The sequence below is a fragment of the Delphinapterus leucas genome, chromosome 6, assembly GCF_059928025.1.
Source record: "Delphinapterus leucas isolate spDelLeu-1000000601 "Yukka" chromosome 6, BTC_Dleu_Yukka2, whole genome shotgun sequence".
NCBI classification, from domain to species: Eukaryota; Metazoa; Chordata; class Mammalia; order Artiodactyla; family Monodontidae; genus Delphinapterus; species Delphinapterus leucas.
In genome coordinates, this window is record NC_143134.1 from 16,254,958 (window position 1) to 16,281,584 (window position 26,627).

The 26,627-nt window shown below is 42.6% G+C and overlaps 1 protein-coding gene across 1 annotated transcript in view; it reads left to right on the forward strand.

Annotated features, from left to right (window-relative positions):
• PINX1 (PIN2 (TERF1) interacting telomerase inhibitor 1) overlaps positions 1-26,627 on the forward strand; it is an 82,659-nt gene that overhangs the window by 55,165 nt on the left and 867 nt on the right. The gene's annotated exons all lie outside the window — the stretch shown is intronic.

Here is a 26,627-nt window from a genome sequence, read left to right on the forward strand (position 1 = left end):
CCCTCTACCTGGTTTTTGCGCATAGTTTTGTAGAAGCCTTTCTTACCAGAGCAAACAAGCTTCTTCGTGCATTCAGTGGTTATTGGATGTGCTTTTCTCACCATTATTACCTGCAGCCCTAGACACCTTCCATCTCATTCTTACTTGAGCCCACTGTTTCTCCAAATCTCTGAGCTCTTTCACCGCTTGGCATCCAAATTCTTCAGCAAGTTCTCTTCATGAAATACCTTTACCTTTCTTCTGTGGGGATAATAGTTTTGCTTAAACCATGCCAGGCAATTGAAGGAGTCACTTCATTTTATTCACCTTTACAAATTCTGTGTTCAGGAACTTCCCTGGTGGCGCAGTGGTTAAGAATCTGCCTGCCAACACAGGGGACACGGGTTTGAGCTGTGCTCCGGGAAGATCCCACATGCCGCGGAGCAACTAAGCCACAACTTAGTTGCGCCACAACTACTGAGCCTGTGCTCTAGAGCCCACGAGCCACAACTACTGAGCCTGTGCTGTAGAGCCCACGAGCCACAACTACTGAGCCTTCATGCCTAGAGCCCGTGCTCCACAACAAGAGAAGCCACCGCAGTGAGAAGCCCGCACACCACAACGAAGAGTAGCCCCTGCTCGCCACAACTAGAGAAAGCCCGAGTCCAGCAACGAAGACCCAACACAGCCAAAAATTAATTAATTAAAAAAAAAGCTGTCACAAGCATTAAAAAAAGAAAATTATGTGTTCAGTTGAAAGGGAAGGACACTAAGGTAGCATGAAAAGGATTCAAATGATTTTTGTGGGTAGGGGCCTTTTGGTTGTTTTTTGGTGACTATCATAGTATTTCGAATTCCCTATTGTAGATTTTAGTTTTTTAAAATGTGAGATCACTTTAACTTTACCTATGTAGGTAATATAGTATTCTTTGAGAGTCTTGGATTTTTTTTTTTATAAGTAGTGACTATAAAGTATGTCATGAAGTTACAAGGTAAAGACTTTCTTTTACTTAAGGTGACATTGATTGTTGAACATTTTTGTTGGCACCTTTAGAAAGGACCCTTTCTGACTCATTGATTATAGCAGCTAAGAAAGACTGCATGGGAGTGAGCCAAGTCTTTTGTCTGTAACCAGGTCAGAGGAATTCTATGAACTTACTTGGCTGAGGTGGAGGTTTGATAACCCTTCGCCATGTAGGTCTGGTGATTTTTTTTCTTTGATATTAGCACTTTACCCAGTCCAAGTGATTTTTGCTGTTGTTGTTGTTGTTGAGTGAATTAATCTTAGAATTTTTCACTTTTAAAATCAAGAAACTTCTGAATTTTCTGAGTCTCTAAATGAATACCCACTTTCTAAGTGGGCATAACGTTGACCCTCTTTAAATACTTGGAAAGGTGTGATGTGTTTATTTCTGACTTCCATCTCCTTTATCACTGTTTCTCTTCTTCAGTAATGTTAAATTTCGCATTCTGACATGGACAAGGAAGTTTGCCCTGAATAAATACAGTAAATAAATGGTCTTTCTCTTCCTGGCAAGAATTCAGAGCACTTTGTTTTTGATGTCACACACACACACAAATGCCATCTTAAAAATATTGGTGCACTTGGATTTTAGTTTTAAATTCTAAAAGTCTAATTTGAATGCATATATTATTTTCCCACTCATTTAAAAGTGATAATAGGCAAAAGGTTTGATGCTTTTTACTTTGCAATATTGTTTCAGCCTTAAGCAAATGTATAACAAAGCTACTTCTTGTGAGAAAACAAAAGTTCCTTTTCTTCTTGGTTAAAGGAGGTGTTTGTGTGAATGTTTACAGAATCTATATATTTTTAAATATATTTGTAATTGCAAATTTTAATTGGTGATAAATTACCAATCAGTGAGCATTGGTAACTTTAGTTCTTATGAGTCCATTCCTAGAAATACCCCCTCATTGCCCTTCCATAGCATTCTCATTTTTGAAGAGAAAAATCAATGAAGAGAGGTATTATACTACTTGACAAACAACTGCTAGGCAACGAGCAAATGCATTTTTTAACAGTTTACATTTGTTCAGATTCCTAAATCTTTGAATGGGCAGCGTAGCTTCCCACACACCCATTTGAATTATTTTGCTCCTTGCTTGAATGTGTTAATAGATATCTGTTAATAGATATCCATTACAATAATGTTTGTTTTAAGTTTATCTTAAGTTAAATCTCCACAGGTAATAAGGAGTATACTAAAATGCTCTTAAGTGTTACCATGATTTGTTATAACAACGTTCATTAACTATATTCATGTTGCTGCTTTGACAGAGATCCCTGAGGCTAAATGACTTGTAAACTCTCACTACTTTTATTTTTGAAAATAGACTCCTTTTTGTTTGGTTATTGAGACTAATGACCTTTCGTTATAAAAATTAAAACAGGTGCCTACGTTCCACTGGACCCATATGTTCTTCTTTTAGCTTTAGCCCATTAGAAGCTTTTGAGTGGGAAAATAGCGCAAGACATTTGAACAAACCGGGCTCAGGAACATAACTCTTGGCTCAGAAAACTCTTGTGTCATAAATAATAATTTGGTTTGAAACTTTTTGTAGACCAGCTAATAGAGGATTATATAGACAATATGCTCATTAAAATAGTTCAGGGAATGCAGACACTAGTAGATACGTATTTGAGGGCAGGAACTACTCAAGCTTACGCTTCTAGAAGCTCCTGAAGGCAGATCTCTATCCCTAGCAAAGTCCTAGCACATAGTAGGCACTCAAAGGATGTTACAAGGGTTGGAAGAGTGAGTGCACTGACAGCCACAGCCAGGGGAGCATGATTTGGGAAGAAGACAGTGTGGAATGGAGCTGGGAGTCCGAGTGGAGAGTCAGCATACACATGGGCGTGGGAGATGCCTACCTGGGGAAGAGGTTGAGTTGTAATGTATAATTACAACTATAAGTAATACATGTTATGATATAAGTAATATCACAGGTTATAACTATATCATATATATGTGTGATGTGTATACACACATGCACACACAGCATAGAATGCCATTTGTTGCTAATCAGAGTCATGTACACTATAGGCCATATAGCTCACATTAAAGCAATCCTATCCTGTCCCTTAATTCAGCGGTCCCCAACCTTTTTAGCACCAGGGACTGGTTTCGTGGAAGACAATTTTTCCATTGGTGGGGGGCGTGGTTCAGGCAGTAATGAGAGCAATGGGGAGCGACAGATGAAGCCTCGCTCGCTCGCCCACTGCTCACCTCCTGCTGTGCGGCCCTGACCGGTACCAGTCCGCAGCCCTGGGGTTGGGGGCCCCTGCCTTAATTAGTGCCTTTTTTCTACTACATTCACCTGTTGATAAACCGTTAGTCTGAAGATCTTAAAATTATCGTCAAACCTGCAAGAGTCCCTTGTCTGCATATGGTGCACCATTTGCAAATCTCTCATAAATTCAATCACTAAGATTATTTTACTGTGAATATGCTTTACTTCCTTCATTAATCATGAACAGTTCTTGAGTGTGTGCTGTGTGCCAGGCGCTCTTCAGTGCAGTGGGCTGGAAGACAAGGCTTCCCAGACAACCCTGTGCAGACACGTGCCGGGAACTTAGACCATAGTGTCTGCATGCATTTGGAAGCAACTGAGGGATTTGAGGCATAGAAGGGGCATGATTATTTTTGCAATTTAGAAAGATCCTTTGGCTGCAGGAAATATGGAAGTAAGAATGAAGGCAGGAGGAGGAGGCAATAGGCAATTCAGTGAAGAGGCTGTTGTTCCAGAGAGGCATGGAAAGCCTGAGCCAAGGTTGTGGCAGAGAGCCGGAGCGACAGGAACAGATTTGAGTGATACCAGGGGGTGGGGTGGATGCCCCAGGACTCAGGGTCTGACTCGGCTTAGGCAGCTGCATGAATGGATGGTAGTGTGGCTCCCTGGGCTGAGGAACGCCGAGGGAGGAGCAGTTCTGTGTGTGCTGATCAATTCAGCAGTGAAGTACCAGCTTGCAAAATGTGCATGTCGTCCTGGGCCTTCCCTGCAGTCACACTTTTTAACTTTGTTCCCACTCGCTGTGTATTCACTTGCCTTTCATTTCATTGCTGTTTCTATTAATTGGTCTTTTTCACGCTTCACCTGATGCTGTGAGGTCCTCTTTTTGTGGACCTATCCACCTCTGCCAAAGCCTTTCTTCCCTGGAGCCGTGTCTTCCTGATAAGCCTCCTTCGTTGTAATTTGGCTACTTTCTCCTGTCACTTCATGTGATTGAAGGCTTTTTTCCTTTGGTCTCATTAGAATCCCCGTAGACAGGAGCTGGTGGGTTTGGCGGGGAGGAAGCTTGAGAGAGGCATAGGGACCATCTGGAGATGAAAGGGATGAAGCAAGGAGCTGGGCGAGTGGCAGAGGGAACTCAGAAAATGCCTCCTGGGACTGGTTCAGAGTCAAGGGCCACACCTGCCACTTGGCACGACAGCAGTCTGCCCTAAGTGCAATTATCCTGGAGGAAAGAGCGCTCTGCCCTAAGCTTGTGGGGGGGTTTCTGTTTGTGTGTGTGTGAAAATTTCAGATGACTTTTTTATTATAAAAGCAGTAAATATTCGCTGTAGAAAAACTATTGCCTATAGGTATGCATTAAGAAGAAGAAAAAAGCCATGATCCAAACACCCAGCGGTAACCATAATTAAACCTTGGGGTGTGGAGGACCGTGCGTGTGCTAGAGATGGTGTCCACCACTTCCTGGCCGTCTCAAAAGCAGGATCACCGTGTACATACTGTGGTGCACCTTTTTAAAAATTCGCACATTTTGTCTCTTCAGGAGCTTGCGTTTTTAGCTCTGCCGCTTAGCCTGAGGAACGTGCTGCTTATGGGCCCCAAGCTCCCTGGCTGTGCTCTGAAGGCGTCTCGCTGGACCGCTGCTCTCTTGGCAGTGGAGGGAGCTCATCCGGCCTGCCTCCCCACCTTGCTGGCCCTCTGTTCTTCTCTTTGCCTAGCATCCCCTCAGTCCTGCTTGTCAGCTATGGAGAAGATAGGCTTTTTCACTCCCCCAGCATGTTTTGATGGCCTAAAAGTTGCCTGGTAATGGAGGGAAAGAAGGAGCTGGCTGGAAGGGGTGAGGCTGGCAGGAAGCCGTCCTGGGCTGGGCCCCTTTAACGAGCCCACGAGCAGTTTCCATTCCCCGCCTCCACCTTCATCCTGTGCTCTTCTCTACCCCTCATCCTGCTTTTCCCAGTCTCCTCAGTTCCCTGGTATTACATAATATTCCTGTTAGGCTCAGTTCCTGTTTTGCTAGCAAGAGGAATTGTGACTCTTTCAGGGAAAAACCCTGTTCTAACATTAGCAGTGGCTCTTGGTGGCCAATCCATGATCTCATATGGGAAACACACCGCTTTGCTGGCTTCTGTGTTCCCGTCCGAGTCAGTGCACAGATGGGATTACCTTTCTGCCTCGGTTGGGTTCCCCTCTGCCTTGTCCCTTCTGTGGGAGCCCAAGGTGGTATCTCTTAGGATAATGGAACTGCCAGCTTCAGTCCAGCCAGTTAGTGATCACTTTCACTCACGAGTAGGTGCCTTGGGTTACTCACTACACTCTGGAGACAGTTCTAATATACTGGCAGACAAGACGTACATTCACTTCTTAAAACATTTTATTATGGAAAACTTAAAATGTAGGGAAAGTAGAGAGAATAGTAAGGGTCCCCACCTATCTGTTCCCAGCTCAACAATGATCAGTTCAAGGGCCAATATTATGCCAGCTGTACTCCACCCACTTTCTCTCCAATTATTGAAGCAATTCCTAGACATCATATCACTCTATCTTGTCATCTGATTTTAGCATTTCATCGTACATCCCTAAAAGGTAAGGACTATTAAACACACCATCCCAGTGCCGTTATCATACCTGAAGAATGAACCACAATTCCTGAATGTCATCAAATCCAGTCAGTGTTCAAGTTTTCCCAGTTGCCTCTTAATTTTTTAGTTTGTGTGTGTGTGTTTGAATCAGGATCCTAAGAAGATTTGTATATTGCAATTAATTGATAATGTCTTTTAGACTCTTTTAACCTATAAGTTCCAATTACTCCTCTCTTTTTTCCTTGCAGTTTATTGTTGAAGAAACCTTGAATTTCTTGTCTTATAGGATTTTCCATACTCTGGATTTTGTTGATTTCATCTTCATACATCCTTTAATACATTTAATACATTCACTTTTTAAACCCTACAATGAATCCTTTTATAACATAAATTACCATCCCTGCTGAGACCCCTCTTTTTTTTAAAATTTATCTATTTATTTATTCATTCATTTATTTATTTTATTTTTGGCTGTGTTGGGTCTTCGTTGCTGCACACGGGCTTTCTCTAGTGGGGCTACTCTTCGTTGCGGTGTGCGGGCTTCTCAATGCAGTGGCTTCTCTTGTTGTGGAGCACGAGCTCTAGGCGTGCAGGCTTCAGTAGTTGTGGTTCGCGGGCTCTAGAGCGCAGGCTCAGTAGTTATGGCGCAGGGGCTTAGTTGCTCTGCGGCATGTGGGATCTTCCCGGACCAGGGCTCGAACCCGTGTCTCCTGCATTGGCAGGCGGATTCTTAACCACTGCACCACAAGGGAAGCCCTGAGACCCCTCTTTTATCATTTAGGAGCCTCTTGCCTGGCTCTTTACCAGGTAAATGGCTCCTGCCTTCATGTAACTCACAATGTACTCACAAAGACAGTAGTTAATATTGTAAGCTCTTCCAAAGTATTAACGTCCAGTAACAAATATTATAAAGCATAATGTCTAATATAGGCATCCCTGTTATAACACAATATATGTGTTCTTGAAAAATGTTACATTTTGCAAAATGCCATGTTAAGAATGATAGAGCTTGTGGGGAAAATCAGGTAAGAGGTAAACTGCTAAAACCTATGCAGTTTTGTAACCAAGACCACACACGTTGCCTGCCTCGCCACACCACCTCTTTCTCTCTCTGACACACACACACACACACACACACACACACACACACACACACACACACACACACACACACACACAGTTGCCTCATGAGATAATTCACTCAGACCAGGAAGACTAGTTCGGGGGATCTTTAAAATGCTCAAAAACAGTAGAAAGAACACATTGGCTTATAGGTGGTGAGTTACTAAGGACGGAAGTGGAGCTCTGAGCTGTGGGGACGCCATTAAGGTTGGTTCCCTGGGAAGCAGACCTTCAAATGGACATTAATTAGCATGAAGGAAATGTATTGGGAGGTGCTTCTGGAGTCTTAGCTGGGAGGGGTGCCCGGGGGGAGGAATCAGGATCGGGCACGGGGAGAAGTTGGGCTGCCATGATGTAGTCACAAGTCCTCTGCTGACTCCACAGGGACCTCTTCAGAATCGCCCCAAATCTTTGCAGGATGCTGGGCCTTCACGGCCCTGCAGTGACCACTAGTCACTAGGGCCGGGCCCCTGCCCGCCGGGAATGGGAGTGTGACCTTACGCCAGGTGGCTGCTCCCAGAGCGGACTGACCCAGGAGCAAACGCTTCAGTCCTGAAGGGCGGGTCTGGGGATACAGCACAGCAGTTGCTGCCAGAGCTAGTTTTGATTTTCTGAAAATAGAGCCGAAAGGGTCCTGCCTGAGCAGCAGCCAGACTGAGAGGTTTGGGGTTTTCTTCCTTTCCTTCGGGGAGTATGTTTCTACACACACTGCCCTGGCTCCCCTGGCCTAGGAAAAATCACACAACTTCCATGTTTTACTATGACTATTCCCCTGTTTACCTGTGGCAGATGAACCGCTTGGTGTTACAGAAAGAGATGCTGTCACGCTACAAACTGTGCGAAAGAAGAGTAAAGGAATAATATCAGGGCCTCTTCACTTTTTCATTGACCTCAGAAAGTGTCGCCATTCACAGACATGGCCTTGGCAGTTAATTATCAGGCTTAGTGGCCCTGAGAAATTCACCTAAAATGTAAGGCTCTTGCCATGGTTGCACATGATAAATTGTACCTAACTTAGGCATCCTCTCCCACCAGATGTCACATCACAGACTTACAATGGTTAGTTACTACAGAACAGCAGAGGAACTGAGAAAGTAGTCATTTCTCTGGCCATCAAAACACTGCTGACTAATTCCTTTCAGTGACTCTTCAAATACATTGACAAGGAAACAAGTGATGAAGGATAGTTCTAAAGCATTACAGGGCATTTTGGATTAATGAAAATGTGAAAAAATGACTAGGATCATGAACTCCAAATAGTTTTCTAACAAGTGCTTAGACTCATTTTATGTCTGACTTCAGGAACCTAGATTCAGTGAGGTTTCTGTTTCTATAGACAGGGAAGCTATTTTACCTAAGTATAATCTGAACATTTCAGGTCCTGTGGAATCTGTGCACCTTCAGAGATAAAATGGATGGCCTAATCTTGCTGCTGACCGTGTCCTAGTTCTGACATGTTAGCCATACAAAATCCCTTCATCTCCTAGCAATAGACCCAGCCCAGAAATTTTAGGCAACCAATCCTACCATCTTCAATTTGATTTCCCTGGCAACAAATTGGAACACTTGTCTAGCTAAGGAGGAAAGAGCTATTCACAGTACATTGCTTGTTCCTCTTCGGATGCATTACTCCATCCTCACATGGCAAGTGTGTACCCACATATATAGAGAGATGTAGATAGACATATACCACAGCATGCACTCATAAATTGGGTACTTAAAAATTGATCTTCCAACACTGGTTTGTTCAGTGTTGTGAAAAGGATTTGCATTTAAGATTTTCTTTCATTTCTTGTTTATGTGTGGGGTTTAAGAACCTTTTGTTCCATAGGTAAAAAACAGCTTCAACCCCAGCTTATTGTTTAAACTGTTCCAGTGGGATTGCTTTGATAAGAACTAATTATAATTAGTACAGCAAATATTTATAAATGAGCATTCCTAAATTTCTTGAAGCCACCTGAAAGCATTTCTTTTAAGAAATTTATATAAGTATTTATCTTAGCCTTAGGAGTTCTTTGTAATTTAGACTATTTTGTAATTAAGTCATCTGGATAATTGATCACTGAAACACTATTGGATAGAGCTTAAGAATCTTGTCTTTTGTAGACTTTGGTTGTAAAGTAAAGTATTAAGGAGGATTCTGATTTGTTTATTTGCTAGGCCATAGAGATAATGTGAGAAGCTTAAACCCAGCCCTAAATTAGTAAGATTTCACTAGTAGCTCTAGGTGTAGTTTAATATAGTTCTCAATGTTTATCGGTCATTAAATTGTAATCCTAAGTAATTCCACTGGATCCACTTTATAACGGCCAAAAATTTCTATTTAAAACTCAATCTTTAACCTAAAGCTTTACAGGAATTTTCCAGGTAATTTTTTTCCTCCATAAGATGTAAATGATAAATAAGTTCTCTGTGTTTATTGGGAGTCAGCATGCTGGTAGGTCTTTCTGTTAGTCAGGGTTCTGTTACTTCTTATCTGAAGCCCAGTGAGCCACGAGCAGGAAGTTCACTGGGAGTTTTATTTCTTTGAACAGCGCTCAGCCTCTGCAAACAGCACAAGGCCAAAGTGTTTGGGTTTTGTTTTGTCATCTGGTGTCCTTTGACAAGTTTATCTTTTCTGCATCAGAAGGAGTCGTTTTTCGTAGTAGCAGTAGTGACAGCCAGCCTGCAGTCACTTGTGTCCCCTGACCTTTGTCCAGGACTCCTTTTATAATTCTCATTCCAACTCTTAAAATCATATGGAGGATCTCAGTTTTACTTGACTGGTTTTGAAGCATTTTCTGGGCCTGAACTTTAAATAGCTTTTTAAAATATATATATATAAATTTATTTTAATTTTGGCTGCTTTGGGTCTTCTTTGCTGCGCGCGGGCTTTCTCCAGTGGCGGCGAGCGGGGGCTACTCTTCGTTGCGGTGCGTGGGCTTTTCATTGTGGTGGCTTCTCTTGTTGAGGAGAGCGGGCTCTAGGTGTGTGGGCTTCAGTAGTTGCAGCACATGGGCTCAGTAGTTGTGGCTCACGGGCTCTAGAGCACAGGCTCAGTATTTGTGGCCCATGGGCTTAGTTGCTCCGCGGCATGTGGGATCTTCCCAGACCAGGGATCGAACCTGTGTCCCCTACGTTGGCAGGCGGATTCTTAACCACTGTGCCACCAGGGAAGTCCCTTACATAGCTTTTAACAAGTACTTGAATTTATTTTATGTCTTGATTTTAGTGACCTAGATTTAGTGGGGTTTCTATTTCTCAAACAGAAAAGCTGACCTGGGGAAGGTACTTTACCTAAGAACAATCTGAACAGTCATGTCAGTGCCCTTTCTAAAAGGAAGGTAGCTTTTATAGGAAATTGTTGAGTAGACTTTGGAAATCAGTACAGTTAATTTATTCCTATGTATCACTGAAACCTGTAAATAGAGTATCAGCTTTAGATATTCATCTAATTCTTATTCCAAAGTTGTTAAAGTTTCATATTGGAAATTGTTTACCTGCTTACTTTGTGATCCTAAGAAAAGCTTTTTTAAAAATGTATGATGTACTTTTTAAACAGTGACGTTATTCATTTAGTTAAAGCAATTATTTAATTTGAGATTATCACCCTCATGCCCATCCCATCCCTTCCTCCCTGTTAAGATGATAATTACATTTTTAGGGAGTCAAAAGCATAGCATTTGTATTATTCTGTTTTTTAATGGACCCCAATTACTAGATCCTGTAGTTTAGGCTGTAGAACAGGCTATATAACTATATAACAGGCTATATATAAAGAGGCTCGAGGCTTGGTCACGACTCCCTGCAGTGTAATCTATCATTATTTCATCATTCTTCTTCTGAGTAATGTTATTTTAATTGCTTTCTTCGTTTCTAGTTCCCCTGATCCAGACCCTTCCAATTCCTTTTTCTTCTTAACTCAGATGTTTCTCCTTGCCATCCAAAAGCATTGTTGAATGACAAATGATTAAACGAATAAGACACAACCCATTTTCACAGTCTAGTTGGGAAGTCAGAGATGTGCAGAATCAACTGGAGCAAAGGCCTCGAGTGCTGTGCAAGAGGTCTGGGGACATACGTGATGTAGTGATAAATTCAGCTTGCAGAGATTAAAGCAGGTAACGTATGTGTGTCGTCTTAAAGGAGTAGCAGTTGCCAGGTTGAAAGGCCTTGCAAGGAGAAAAGAAAACCATACCCACAAAGACACAAATCCTTGAAAAAGCAAGGGGCCTTTGGGGAGCAACAAGCACATTTACAGGGCTAGACTGTAAAGGTGGGTAGAGACGGGCAAGCACCCCATACACTGATACACTTCTCCCCCCTGTGTTACTATAAATAAATCCCAGAAATCATAACATTTCACCCACGAACACTTCAGTACTTCAGAACATATCTCTAAAAGGTACTTCAGGACATATCCCTAAAAGATAAAGGACTTTTTAAAAATGTATAACTCCAAGACAATTATTATACTCTGTAAAACTTGGTAAAAATTGCATACTATCATCAGTAAGTGTTCAGAGTTTCAATTTGCATAAATGTCATCAATTTTAGTTTTCTTTACAGTTTCTTTGTTTGAGTCAGGCTCTAAGTAAGGTTCACATATAATGATTGGTTGATGTATCTCTAAGTTTCTTTCAATCTGTAGATTCCCTCTCCATATCTCTTTCTTTTCCTCTCTAATTTTTAGAATGAAATTTAGAATAGAGATTTTCACATATCTACTATTTGATTACCTAGGGGTAATAAATAAGTAATATTTTGTTTATTTCCTCTATTTACCAGTTTTCAAATGGAAGAGCTTCTTTAGCGTTCTCTGAAAGGGACCAGTGAGTTTTCCTTTTCTGTATCATTCATGGATTGAAATATATTTATGTTCCAATGTGTTGCATTTGTCATGTTTATTTTTTATTTTTTTGCGGTACGCGGGCCTCTCACTGTTGTGGCCTCTCCCGTTGCGGAGCACAGGCTCCGGACGCACAGGCTCAGCGGCCATGGCTCACGGGCCCAGCAGCTCCATGGCATGTGGGATCTTCCTGGACCGGGGCACGAACCCGTGTCCCCTGCATCGGCAGGCGGACTCTCAACCACTGCGCCACCAGGGAAGCCCTGTCATCTTTATTTTTTATGATGAAATTTTCCATCTGCCCAGTGAGAACCTCTTCAAGTTGGTTCCTAAATTCTTTTGACGTGACCCTAAATGGTATTTGATCACTCCTTCTACCTGGTATAAGATTTTTCAGACCCACCTTGTACATTTGCTGCCCCAGATTTGGAGTCATCCATTTCTCCCTGGTTCCCTTTTGTGGTAAATGATATTTAGAGGCCAAATCTAGGCAGTAGGGTTGCTCACTGCTACTAAGTTGGTCTTTGTTCCTGGGCCTTAGAACACTGATAGAACTGTAACTTTTTTTAATGATAAAGTATGAGTCTATATTCATATTGCTTATTCAAATTCAGGACCACAAGACTTAACCTCATTAATCTTTTATCTTTATTTATCCACAGTAAGATTCTTGGAATCTATCAATTCTAGAAATAAAAAGCATTAAAATATCACGTTACTCATTTGCTTATTTCCCATTGTATGTACTGTAGTCACAGAACAACATCTATAATTTGATTATCAAAAAAAAAAAGTACATTGAGGGGTTTTTAAAAAAAGGGTTTTTTTGCCAATTCTTTTTGTCCTTAGGGTATATCCCATTAGGTTATGTACAGTCAAATTACAGTGTTTTAAAGTCATTCGGAATTTTCTTCTGTGAAAGGATTCAAGCAACTGGTTGCAAAGTCAGGTTCATTTTTTATTTTTTAAGAAATTGCCTTCTTAAATTTTAATTGTGTTATATGTCCATTGATTCCTGATTATGTTCTCCATTTTTATTCTCTTGATTATTTTGTAAATTATTCACTGCTGTAATTTGAACTTTGCACAGACTTTTACACGGAACCCGATTTCCAGATCTTTCTTCTTTACTTGGTTATCCCGCTGGTCAGACCGTGCAGCTCTTACTGCTTGCACGTAATCCCAAGGAGAAAATATGGTTATATTGTAGGCAGTCTTTAACCTTGATACCTACATACTTGGCATGATTTAGGACATATTATTTCTCTGCCACCGTCTATTCCAAGGTGGAAGAGTGATTTTTCTGACTAAGCCTGGGAACAGATATTCCCATTTCAATAATGGGATAGCTAGGGAAGAGCTAGCCTTTTCTCCCAAAGTCACCTAGCAGACTGGTTGTTCATAACGGAATGCTTACCTGGTCCTCTTTTCACCTCCCTACCAGGTGTCTGCCATTTTTGGTAAAAGCTCACCCCCTTAGACAGGCCAAGGTAGATCAAAGATTTAGGAGAACTACTCATTTTACCCAGATCATGGCAGTATCTGTGTGAGCAGACCGTCTCAGAGTAGGTTCAGCATAACTATGCTAATTCCATGGGATGGCCGGGGATGTTATACCCCAAAGGGTTCCAAAGTGAAATAAGTCTTGGAAATTCTGAAATTTAACAACTACCGATCTCTCAGATGATGGTGTGCATTATGAACTGAAGGGAGGAATAGCACAGGTTGGTTTCTCAGGCTCACTTAACTATGAATCCATCCCAGTTTGTCATCAGGCGACATGTTGTGCTGGAAAATAAGCCTCCTTCTAGATTTCCCTTTACAGGACATAGGCAGGACAGAGGAACATGTTAACCCATGTCACAGGGATCCACTCAGCAGAATTCAGATTCTGAGAGAATTCTGTGGGACACACGGCTTGGTTCCATCAGCAAGAACTTGAAAAAAACAAAAAAGACAGGGGGTGGGAACCTATAGTCTGAAAGAGACAGGAGACATATCAACCAATCACAATATATGAACCTTATTAGGAAACAGATTCAAATAAATTATAATAAGAAATAACTTAAAAGTCAATAAAGTCAATGTGAACACAGACTAGATACTTAGTGATGTTAAGGGATTTTTGTTAAATTTTTTGTGTGATAATATAGTTGTGGATTTTTCTTAGAGCGGTTGTCTTTTAGAGATACATACTGAAATACTTATAAAGTATATGATACTTTTGATTTGCTTTGAACTAATACGAGTAGAGATGGTTATAATGGTGATGGTTGTTGTGATAAATTTTGAAGCTGGGTAATGGGTACGTTGTGTTCATTATACTAGTTTATCTGCTTTTCCTTATATTTGAAAATTTACATGATAAAAACATTTTAAAAAGAAGACTGCCAGGACTTCCTTGGTGGTCCTGGGGTTAAGAATCCACCTTCCAATGCAGGGGACGTGGGTTCGATCCCTGGTCGGGGAACTAAAATCCTGCGCACCACAACCTGCATGCCACAACAAAGATCCCACAGCTGCACCTAAGACCCAACACAGCCAAATAAATAAAATTAAATACATTACTTAAAAAAAAGAAGAAGACTGCCAAATCTGTATCACTTTCACATGAGTTCCTTAGAAATCACCGAGGCCATAACTGATTTAAATTACCTTGCTCAGTTTAGCCCAGTTTAGCTGCTCCAGCAGCCTTGTTCCCCAAAGAGGTCATCAATGACATCCTCCTATGTTTGGAAGAGTATCTCAAAGCCTTGCTTGTTTCTTTGCGATACGGAAATGGAGTGGTGAGTGGCCCCAGAAAACACTGGTTGTCTGAATGGAGGCACGTGTGCCTGTAGGAAGCATTCTCTCTGCAGCCTCTGGTTTATAGGCCCCTGGCTGGAACATCGACAAGCAGATCGGACTTGTGCTACGTGCCCGGGAGCCAGTAGCACAAAGCAGTTAGGGGCAGGGCTCAAAGCAAGGAAGGTGGTGGTGCATTCCAACCAGAAAGGAAGTTCTTGTAAAAACTTCTGTCCCTGTTGCTGCAGTTTTAGCAAAATGAGATGTAAAATTTGTGGTTTTTTTAAAAGACAGTTTTATTTGAGCCAAACCATTTTAAGGTATGTTAAAAACCTCACCTCTTTTCTTCATTCTACACCCCTTCCTACCTCACTCCCTCCAATCCCCAAGCTGCTCACCGCCCAGCCCCCCTTAGGCTAGTTTGTTGCCAGTCATGGTGCTGTCCACTCTGGAAAGTAGCAGGAAGAGCTGATAAGGTGCTGAGGACAGAAATCTCTGGTCTTATCTCTGTCTAGCACACGGTGCCGAGAGTGCATCCTTTTCCTGTCCTCAGACAAGAGACATAAACCGACCATCTCCTGGAAGCAAGGACTTCAAACAGGGCTTGGGGGCCTGCCTCTACTTTCTGTAAGGCCAGAAAGGAGAAAGTGGGTCATTGCTTTTTTTGGAGGTTGTTTTAGTAGCAGTAAAAATGTATGTTGTCTTCTAGACCAACAAACATAACTTCATAATAAGACATGAATTAAAAGAGCAGAAGAAAAGAAAAAGAAGCAAGGGCTGAGGGCAAGGGCTACCAAAACAACCAGAGCTGTAAGTCACTGGGCTGTTTTGTTTGGTTAGACTTTCTGTAGGTTTGCCCGAAAGGATTAGATTTGGCTTTTTGTTTGTTGACAGATCAAGCAAATGGTTTTAAGAGCTTTTGTGATAAGAAAACATTGTTACCTAGATGGCCCAGTGTTGGAGGAGAAGAGTGAAATATTGGTTCATTTTTCCTTCTGCCCCTCTGTTATGGCAGGAAAGCAGAAATAACATTCTCTCCCAGATTTTCATCCTGCGATGTAATGAAAATAAGATGAAGAGGAACCTTCCTTTGGGTTTTAGCGCAGCTGGTGGCTGGTGAGGTGATACTTTGCTTCTTATGCTATAGTCTGGAGTGACCGTGGTAGGGACACCGGTGACATGGGTGTAGGCGTTACCATCTCCCCTCTGGGTCCTCCTTGGAGCCTCACCAGGTAGACCCAGAAGAGTCAGTCAACCTCAACTTCATCCTCAGTCATCTGGATCCTCATAAAGATCCAGTTTGCAACATAAAACTTTACAGTATAGAAGAGACCAGGCTTGATACTTTGTTACCATTTTTGGAAGACATTGGTCACTGGCCAGTGCTCACAAACAGCCAATTGTTGGAATTCCAAAAGTTAATGACACCTTAAGAATTGTGCTTATTATATAATAGTAAAGGTCCAATTTTATTCTTGCAAGTTTCTTAGTCTCCTGTTACTGAGTGCTGTGAAATTATCTAGGCTACAGTGAATGTTAGAATTATAATGGACCTTAACAACATAGCTGTTGCTTTTCAAACTGTATTCTGTAAAGCCCCGAGAGTTCGTCAAAGATGCCTCGGGGGCCTTACAAAGGGAGAGGAGGGTCAGGACATGAGCTTTGGGTTCCCCCAACGCCACCTCAACCACTGTTCCCCTGGTATGTTACACATTGGCCCTCTGTTTAAGATTTCGTCTGGAGAAAGGCATGCACTGCTAAAACCATGTTTGAAAAAAGTCACTGAGTAGCCCTCCTTCCTTGTTTTGCAAGCGATTTGCTTCGAGGCCCAGAAAGTACAGTGACTTGTCCAAGATCACACATTCTCTCAGATGTGAGTCAGATTTCTTGACACCCAGGTCATGGCCGCTTCTACTACACTGAACTTAGCACCTTTCTTACTTTCCTTTGAGTATTTTATACCAGTGCCACTCAAAGTATCGTCCACAGGCCAGCCCGTGACAGGACAGAAATTGAGAGTAAGCATTTAGAAACTTTTATAGTTGTGTGATTAATTTTTAGAAATTGGAACTTGTGTTTTATATGTCTTTTTGAAATTTTGTTTTCTAATTTTTTTTTTTAACAAAAATCTTGGCCCACAATAGATAGGAGATTTTAAAAAGAAAAATAATTGGCCCTTCACCCCTGGTAGTTTGGGAAGCACTGTGATGCAGGGCATTGAATCTCCACAGAGGTTGAGCCAGTTATGGGCTGCAAACAAGAGGCAGGTCTTGCTTTAAGGAACTTTTTGGATTTTGAGCAGGTAAGGAGGCAATATTACTTGTTCTTTTTCCTTAATATGTTTCTTGCTTATAAAATAAAATTATAGCTTGCATGAAACTAAGAGATGATATATTTAAATATATATGATAATAATATATGAGAATTATCTATTTAATAGCAGTAATAATTTTAATTTTTATGAACTCTTTGGAATTGTAATCTCAGTTTAATTGGTTAGAGGTTTTGTTGAATGGAGTTGTATTGTAGTTGGTTTTCTTGTTTAGTTTCTGTCTATTCTAAAAAATAAATTCTCCTGTTGCATTTTTTTTTAAAATTTTATTGTGGCAAGAACACTTACATGAGATCTACCCAGACCTTTTTATAATTTTTTTTTTTTTAACTGTGTGTCTCCCACAGATGGGAGCTCCTGCCTGGGCCCCGGCCCTGGTCAAATAAACAGTAGCTGCTGGAGCTGCTCAGTGGATGTTTATGAAGGACTGGATGGCCACAACTTTGGACCTCAGCCTCCTCAAGATCTTATTTTTTTTGTATAATTTACTTTTATTACACGACTCAGTGATTTCAGGATTTTATCTAATTATTCTTACTAACTTAAATATCCTTTAAACATAGAATTATTTTGCCCTACCAAATTTACTCCTAGAAGTATTTTTTAAATATTTGTTACTTTAGTTTCTGGTCAATTAAAAAGAGGTCTATATAATGATTAATCCCATATAGTATACAGGAGCTGAGGGAGAGGACTTTAGTAGTAACTTCATTCACCTGAATTAATTTACCCATCTCTTCTTATTCCAAATAACTATTCATACTCTATTCCTTGTTTCAGAATAGTATGTTCTCTAAAATCTTCAAAAGATGCTATGCTTTCTATAATAAGGAGCCTAAATTTGAGTTGTTAATGATTCCTAAGCGATTTTCAAGTCAGTGGAGTAAAGGCGGAAGAGACAGGCCCTTCGTCAGCCTCTGCTTCTGCTTTTGGAGGCTCAGGCATTAGGCTTCAACTACTTACAAAAGCTTTTTGTCCTGTCTCCAGAGAGCAGGGAACAGAACCAGTTGACCTAGAATCATAAACGATAGCCAGTTTGGATTATTTTTAGGCTTCAATCAAAGAAATTGGTACCTATGTCACATTGATCATTTCTAGCTTTGGAGGAGCCTCGTTTATCTTGTAACGGCCAATGTGTTGTGTGAAATGTTGTCACATGGATCACTGCAACTTTCCAGGCCTTAAGACCGTTGAGGGAGGCAGGAAACCTGCTCCTTTTTTCTTTTCCCTCTCTTTCCCCAGAGGCTGTATGACTCTTGTCAGTAGCTCTGATGTCAGTTACTTGAGAGAGGTTGTTGCCATAGAGAACCATCCTTTTAAAGCATGTTTATGTTGGCTTTCCGTAATGAGTGGTAATTTGAGCAGCTCATGAGGCAAGTGGGAAAAAAAAATGAACAGCTTTGTTAGCACTGGCCTTCCTATGAGGAATTTGGCATTATTTGTAGTTCTTTGCTGTTGTTCAGGGAAAAGCAAGATATTCTGTCCCTTCCAGTTCCCCATTATCTTCTCTGAGCTGTCCAGTTCATTTATCTGAGTCTGTAAATTCCAGGCAGGGTTCTAATGCCTAACGTTAGAGAGGTATCTGCCTGCTTACAGTGGGTTGGGAGTTCTCTTTGATGTCAGATCACTTCGTAAGCAAACTTCGTCCTTGTCTGCCAGAAATCAAACGGCAGATGGCAGCCCTCTCTACCCCTCACTAGCATAATTCAGTAAGTTAACAAGAGACTGAGATTGAGAACTTCATCAAAACCCAGAGCCCTCCAACCAACTCCGTGTGTGTGTGTATATACTTCACATGCATCTAACATTTCCAAAAAGCAGACTATATTTCATAATAAATTTTATTCATTCAGCAAATATTTACATAGCATCTGTTATGTTTACTTATATACTAGAGAGAAAACAAATTTTTCTTACTGATGAAATTCAAAACTTTATTTATGGACACTGATATTTGAAATTCATGTCATGAAATAGTTAGTCTTCCTTTGATTCTCTCCCCCTCCCTACCCCCATTTAAAATGTAAAAACCATTCTGATCGGCAGCAGCCGGTTTTGGCCCTCGGGGCATGTGCCAGCCAGAGAGCCCTCCTGGAACCCCTGCACAGGTCCTGGGTTCCTAGAACCTGTTTGCATGAGCATACACACACTGTGCACATGTACACACTCACATAAAGTTAAGAGTTGCTGTGTAATTCTAGTTCTATTGTTGTATTTTTTTATTTTTAACCCCTCTTCAAATCAAAACTTCCCGTCAGTCAGTGGAGTCTTGTATTTGTTTTTAACTCTTGTGATGCTTGCTAAGCAAGTGATTGTGTTTCCCAGGCAGATTCCATAAGGCTGGTTATTTCTGAGACTTTGTGTGTTTATCCTAACTCCAGATGTGAGTGAGTGAATGGTATCTTGAAAAAAGCACCAGATTTTACCCCTGAGTAAACTTCTTGTGAGTGCAAACATAGCTCATTGTCAGTGAAACAGTGTTTTCAATCATGTGGAAACCAAAAAGGTGCCATAGAAAGCAAGAGAAGAAATGCTGACATAGTCGCACAGTCTCTGCTTTATGACCAACATGTTGATCGCTCCTTGCTTCACCTCTGGAGGCAATCCATTCTGATGACTCGCGGGAATGCACAGCTTCCCAGGTTGTGTGATCAGCTCAAGATAACGTGTAGGCTGCACCTTAACAGCCTGCTGCTGGGGGCTTCTCGTGGAACTTGATCCACCTGTTTGTCTTCTCAGAGTGATCTCCTGACTTTGCCTTGGATGTACTCTAGAACTCGCTTGCTCTCCAGCCTCTTCTCTTGATGGCGAGAACAGTCACAACCCACGCATGTCACTTTATTGCTGATGTTCAGCCCGCCCCACATCATGCATGTGACAGTTCCATAAAACACAGCACCCCATTTTCCCGATTTACCTAATCTTCCAGAAGGTGACGTGATGACATGTGGAATAGTAGACCAGAAGAGACATGTATGGATCGTTTGACTGAGCTGTTCATCGCTCAGGGCCACAGGGAGTGATGGGCTGATCACACTAAAAGGCACTGGGATGCACCTGCAGAAGTTAGCGGAGCGATTTGCACTGGGAGGCAAGGTGGCATCTGATTAGAAGGGTGTGGCTTCATCTGGGTGGGAAGACTGTCCACTGCAAAATGCTGGTTCTCTCTTTGCTTGCCACCCTTCCAAGCCCCTTCTAGTCATGAGCCCCGCCTGGCACGCAGGGGAATCTGTGCTGACAAATACAAAGCTTCTGGTTCATTGGGGGGCTGGGAGTGCTTCCCAGCCTGGATCTGCCTGGGGCTGGTGTCTTTTGTGCTTTCCCGGAGCGCTCACCATGTGTTTGTTCTTCATTAGAGGCTGTGCTGAACCCAAATGAAATAGGCATGATTTCTGCCCTCAAGGAACTTAAAAATTCCTTGGGAAGATGCTTAGAAAGCAAATTATACAAAACCAGAAAGTACAAGTAACCAATTGCTAGTCACAGTAGTAACCAAGGGAGGTTGTTCACAGGGGACCAGCTTCTTGAAGGAGGCAGCTTTGCACTTGATCTTTAAGGGAGTGACACACACAACTGTGTATGAAGAATCTGGAAGAGCGTCGCGGGGAGCATCACAGGCGGCCGCGGCAGCGCCTTCGGCTCCCTCTGTTGGCGAAGGGTTTTGTGCTTACATGTCCTGGCACCCCCTCACCTCAGCACTGCCCCCATCTTGACGGGCTTCATACCTGAAATGGCTTCATACCTTAATTCATCGCTGTCCTAAGTGGACGGGCGCAATTTCTGCCTCCCAGGAGACATCAAGACATAACTTGGGCTTGTCAGAGCTGTCCTGCCGGAGAGTTTAGAGAAGATTCAAGTGTTCTTTCAAACTACTCACTTGCCAAGCTTTCTTCACTCTCCACGGACTAACGCAGCACAAGCTGATGACACAGGCTGGGGCGGAAGTGTGCGTTTGTTCATCACAGGCAGTAGTTCTCAGAGCTAATGACCCTGTTGCTAAGTCCATTACCCTTGAGCTCTGGCTGTCTGCTTTTTCTTTCAATGAGAAAGTTCATTGAAGGATTACTGTTGCAGCCTGTGTCTCAACGTGGAAATCAAAAGACTTCAATCACCTTGTCACTTAAGATCGGCAGTGACATATGAGAAAGGCTGGTGAGCTAAAGCGTTGTGCCTTTGAAAGCTCATCCTGGACTGTATGCTTATCATAACTGGTAAGATTTTATGTTTGTGGTGCATCTGCCCCAAACACCTCTCTGAATTCTCTATCCAAACTGCTGTGATCCCTGCCCCAAAAGTTACTAACAACATTCTTCTGAGAATAATAAAGAGAATCCTCTATATTTGGGCAATTCACTGTTAATCCATCTCAGTAGACATGTTTGAATGACACCGAGGACTGGGAACCCAGAAGAGCTTGAGCAGACAGCTCACTGAGCTGCAAAGCCTCTAGGCAGAGTACCTAAAAGAAGCGAAGAACAAACTCATGACATTCTGTAGCCATTTGAGAAAAGGCGACATGCATGTTTCAGGCACCTGAGATGATTATGGTATATGATAGCTAATTTCTTAAGTGTCTCTCTCTGCAAGGTCTTGTGTCCTTTGCATCCAACTCTTCCCGCCCCCCCGCCCCTACCCCATTTGTAATTCAGAATGGCCAGAGATAGGTTGAGGCCTTAAGATTCTCCAGCTCTAATTATAAAACTCTTGGGCTTCCCTGGTGGCGCAGTGGTTGAGAGTCCGCCTGCCGATGCAGGGGACACGAGTTTGTGCCCCGGTCCGGGAGGATCCCACATGCCGCGGAGCGGCTGGGCCCGTGAGCCATGGCCGCTGAGCCTGCGCGTCCGGAGCCTGTGCTCCGCAACGGGAGAGGCCACAACAGTGAGAGGCCCGCGTACCGCAAACAAACAAACAAAAAAACAACAACTCTTAAGCCTGGTTTCAGGCTATTTTTTTATTTATATGAATTGCAAACTAGATAATAGAGTTTTTTTCTATTTAGAAAGTAGTATCTATTTCTTGTGGCCTTTTTTTCGACCTGAAGTTTTAGCATCAGTTAACTTCTGCCTCATAAAGTTGAGCATGGACCAATTGATATGTACTTCAGTGTTGGGATGATTTCTGAAGAGAGAAACAGTGACAAGTGGGTCTGTGTGATGCAGGCCGGAAGTTGGGATTGCTGGCGTGGAGGGCGTGGAGGGAGGACGGGCTCTGCGTCTGGCAGCCTTGGGCCAAATCCTACTTCTGCCAGTTCCCACCGTCAGGCCTTCTGAATATTAAGTGCTTTGAGGTTCAGTTTCTACCCCTGTCAAGGTGAGGTGACATACGATAATCAGTGATTGCCACACTGAAGGCATTCAAGAAATGATAGCCGCTTTCTTCAGTGCACCGGGCTGCGGGCACTCTGGGTCAAGTCTCCACACATGATGGAGGGAGTAGTCCCGCCGGGCTCTTCTGGCTTTAAGCCACTGAGGTTCTGTGAGCTGGGGAGCAGTCCTCCTGGGTTCTGACCCTCAGAGTGTTTATTGGTTGGGGTAGAAATTAAGGCCCTTGCTGTCACTTGGGAAAATCCATCGTCAAATGTTTTTTTAAACACAGGCTGTACACTCATAGGTTCTGAAAGAAATGAGAACACTGCGGGGTTTTCTGAGACAGACAAGATTAACCCATGACACAGTGTTTTAGAACAACACAGACTATTTCATTTTATATTTTTAAAATGGTAGCTTTTAAAATATATGGAAAATAATTCAAGATTCTCAATGTAGCTTTGGATCTTTCTTTTTAATTAACAAAAAGGGAGGTAGAGTAGTGGATATATTACAAATTTAGGGAGAGATCTTTTAAACTGTTTCGTTGATTCCCTTACCGTTTCCCCTCATTGACCGAACTGTGTCTTTGGAAAGCTTCTTCGTCTTAGGTGCACTGCATGGCCTCGGATATGCACAGCTGCAGGCGACATGTCCCTTCCCCAGCTGAGTGAGGAGACCAGTGAACTGACGGGACATCAAGGCCAACAGAAAGGCTGGAGGTTCTACAGAGAGACCCCTACCTAGCTCCTACTATAGAGACTCTATCCCTCACTGTCCCCAGGGGGGAAAGCCTGACTGTCCTTGCGTATGCCGTGACTGGACAGCTATTTTATCTCTTGGCATTCAAGCAGGACTTAAGGAATCTTAGACTGTAGAGGCATGAAGCTGAGGGAGAGATTGCCAGGTCATTCGTTCCAGAAACCCATCACATTTCCGCTTCCATCCGGATAGCTTCATTGGTATTTTCCCGACTCTCTGCCTCTTGAGAACACAAATTTTTAGGGTATGTAAAGGATCAGTGGAGACTTTCAAGCCAAGGTATCTAAAAAGAGAACCTTCAAAACCTTAAGTACAAAATGGGAATTTATTATCATTTTAAAAGTTCCAGCTTCTTTCTACCTTTCTTAGAAATATTAGGATGATTTCCAGGACTTAGGTTTAAAATAGATTCATATTCCAGTTAGTAGTCACCCCAGTTTTTTGCTTTTATTGATTTTAGCTTCTAATATATAGTGTCAGTTCTTTTAAATGAATGCTTACAAATTATTCATTGCAAAATAGTATTTGGCCCTTTCTGTTCTCCAAGTAGTATTACTAGATCTGCTCTCCAGCTGTATGCTCTCTTACAGGTGGTGTAAAATATTCTCTGTGGATGGACTTGTAGGTGCATTGCTGTCACTCCTGCATCTTGGCCTGACAGTTGGGGTGATAGTGGTCTATGAGCCGAGCTCATCTGCTACCTGCTTATAGAGCCTCACTATCCCTCCTCTGCTGCCTGGTGTCACAGAGGAACGGCCAGCCCAAATGTCATTTCATAGTTCAGTAAATTTTAGACTTTCAGGTCTAATTTAACCTACTTATTTGACTTGATTAGTAACTGAGACCCAGAGAGGTTATGGGATTTATCTAAGGCCCTCCATTAGTTAATAGCAGGAATTGGAATTTTAAAAGAAAAGGTTTCCTAAATCCCTAAGCTTAAATCAAGTGTTCGGTAAGATCATTAGTTAACCATACCTCCCTTGCTAGTATTTTGCATGGAACAGGAAGTTTTCAAGTTATTTGTAAATTTATTTTACTAGATTTTAGAACACTGTTAGCAAATTGGGATTCTCAAAGTTTATGAAGCAGTGAAAGTCACATTTGGTATTACAGATTTTTTATTTTTTGGTGGGGGGGTTGCATTATATGTTTAGTGGAAATGTGGGAAGAAGCGAGTTTGTTGCTATTTCAGAGTACTAAAAAGTTGCCGGTGCTTTTCTCAGTACTTGTTTACTTTGAAGAAGAGACCAGATATGAAAAGTATTCATTTTCTTAAAAAGGTGTACATTGTTCACATTCATGCATTCATGGCTGAGAATATAGAAACAGGGATTGTAATCACTGTAGTAAAACTGGGTTTATGATTTATAAAGTCATGAAATATGAGACCTGGGCTTTGCTTCTACAGCAGTCAGGTCTGCAACCTATTCCTCCTTTGTTTCCATGGTTTTCAAAACAGGTACATTCCTGGAGTGTGGGAGGCTGCCCACCACTCTCCCCTGCAAGTCATTGTTTCGCCTCCACTTTCCTTGGGTGCTGGCACCTCTCTGGCTTGTCTCCACGCCCCGCTGAGCTTGGTGTGCAGTGGCCCATGATTATTAAAATCCTTATCACCAGAGGACTTGATTACGAGCAGAGTTATTTTCTAGGATTAGAAAGACCCACAGAGTTCAACAAGTGACTCAAAAATGATCTTGTATTTTCTAGTAATTAAAAGTGTGATTAATACCAGTAATTAGTTCCTGTGATTTAACGGTTAAAAGCAGGAATTCAGAAGGTAATAAACAGGTGAACAAGGTAAGGAGCCATAGGATATGACTCGAATTTGAGTTCCTAAGACACAGATACACTCCAGAGGAGGTGGCCCACGTAAGACAAACTCCTTTCATACTGTGAAGCTAAGTGAGACCTATTTTATGTAAACAGGCCTCCTTCATGGAGACGTGCCGTGTGTGGCTGTGTGCCGTTACTAAACGGAAGGCAAGACCTTTCTCGTCCATCAGGCGGGGATTGGCTGGGATCAGGAGAGGCTTGAGAAGATTTTTCATCCTGCTGTGCAAAATTTCAGCTCTTTTTCAACATTTGAGGAACAAAAAGACAAAGTGACCTTGTGTTTTTGGCTTCTGTGGCAGCTACTTTTAAATTTTTCTCAAAATTACCTCATGGGATTCCAGCCCAAACTGAATATTGATAGCTAACATTTAAAAAGCTCATTTGGTTTATTCCACATGTTCTGTATTTTACCTTTTGAAATTTAAGAAACTGACTACGTGATTTTGTGTTTTTAGCCCTGAGTAAAATAAGGTTTGTGCTGATTAGATAAGCTGTGATGTTGTTGGTAAGGTACCCTTTGGGGAGAGCTTGCTGGGTCAGCGGCCATTCAGAGCCCAATTGCCCACTGATATAATACTGATTCAGCCAAAATTTCAGACGGGTCGCTACTTTGATCCCACTGAGCCGGGTTTCGAGTGCTGCTGTAACAAGAAAATACGTGGTCCAGTTATATGTGTGGTTGTAATAAAGTTAGCTGCACAAGCAGAGCTTTGCCCGCCCAGTTCAGAATAATTTGTAGACTCCTAATTTGGAAACTGATTTATTCAGAAAACTGTTTTCCCACCTCATGAAAGCGTCGGACCACCCATCTCGTCCTGTGTGAATAAGTGAATGTGAAGGGAGAAGCCAGGTAATTATGAAAACCTAAGTTTAGTGTATTTGTTTAAGGGCTTGATTATTTTAAAAGACTGTGGGCAGAATTATTCCAGACACTGACCTTACCTAAAGCACAGTCCTTATATGCTTCCATTTGAAGGTGCTTCCTTTTTCACGCATACCTTTTCATCTCCCTACTGCCAGCCAGCCACAACCTATATGGTGTGATACCAGCATTTGATTTTTTATCCCAGCCTATTAAGCTAGCATTTTTGTTTTCCTCTTCTCAAGCCTTACAACTGAGTGTATTTATGTAAAATTAAAATGTAAACCACGCTTAATCCCGGCGGTTATGAGTGAGTAATTCCTCCATTTAGAAGCAGACAGACACAGCCATGGGTGTCTAGTTCACGGCAGTGTGGGGGGGGGTCTTCTCATGTCTCCCACCCCCAGCTGAGGGCAGAGGGCACCCCAGCTCTCCTGTTCCTTCCGGGAGGAAGGGGGCACACGGGCCCTTCCAGCCCCGGTGCCTTCTCTCTCGAGCGGCCAGAGGGCCACGCTCTGGACACACCAGGGTCGAGGCTGGCACGTGGCTCCTGGTTTAGCAGGGGCTCCCATATACGCGTGGCGTCTGAGCTTGTGGGTCAGGGCGCAAAGGCCTGTGTATCCACAGCGAGACCAAGTAGGTGTCTGACGACACCCTAGAGCTCCGGGCTTTTAGGGTCCTTGTTTCTGATGGAGACTCTAGGAACTTCGTTGCCATTTATAAGGTTGTTGCCAAGGGGCCATTCTGTCAGAATGGCGTCCAGGTGACTCACCATCTACCTTGTGAAGTTAGCCTCCGACTCCCCGGCCTCCCACCCCGTACGGCCCTCAGCTGGTGCGCGTAGCCACTGCGTTCCGCACCGTGCGGCTCAGCTCTACCCGACGGCCGGCGAGGGGTCCAGGGGGAGCCCGGCCCCCCAGCCACGCGGGCTCCGGGCGGTGGTGAGTGACTAGCTGATGCGTAACCGGTGTCACTCTTCTCCCCACCT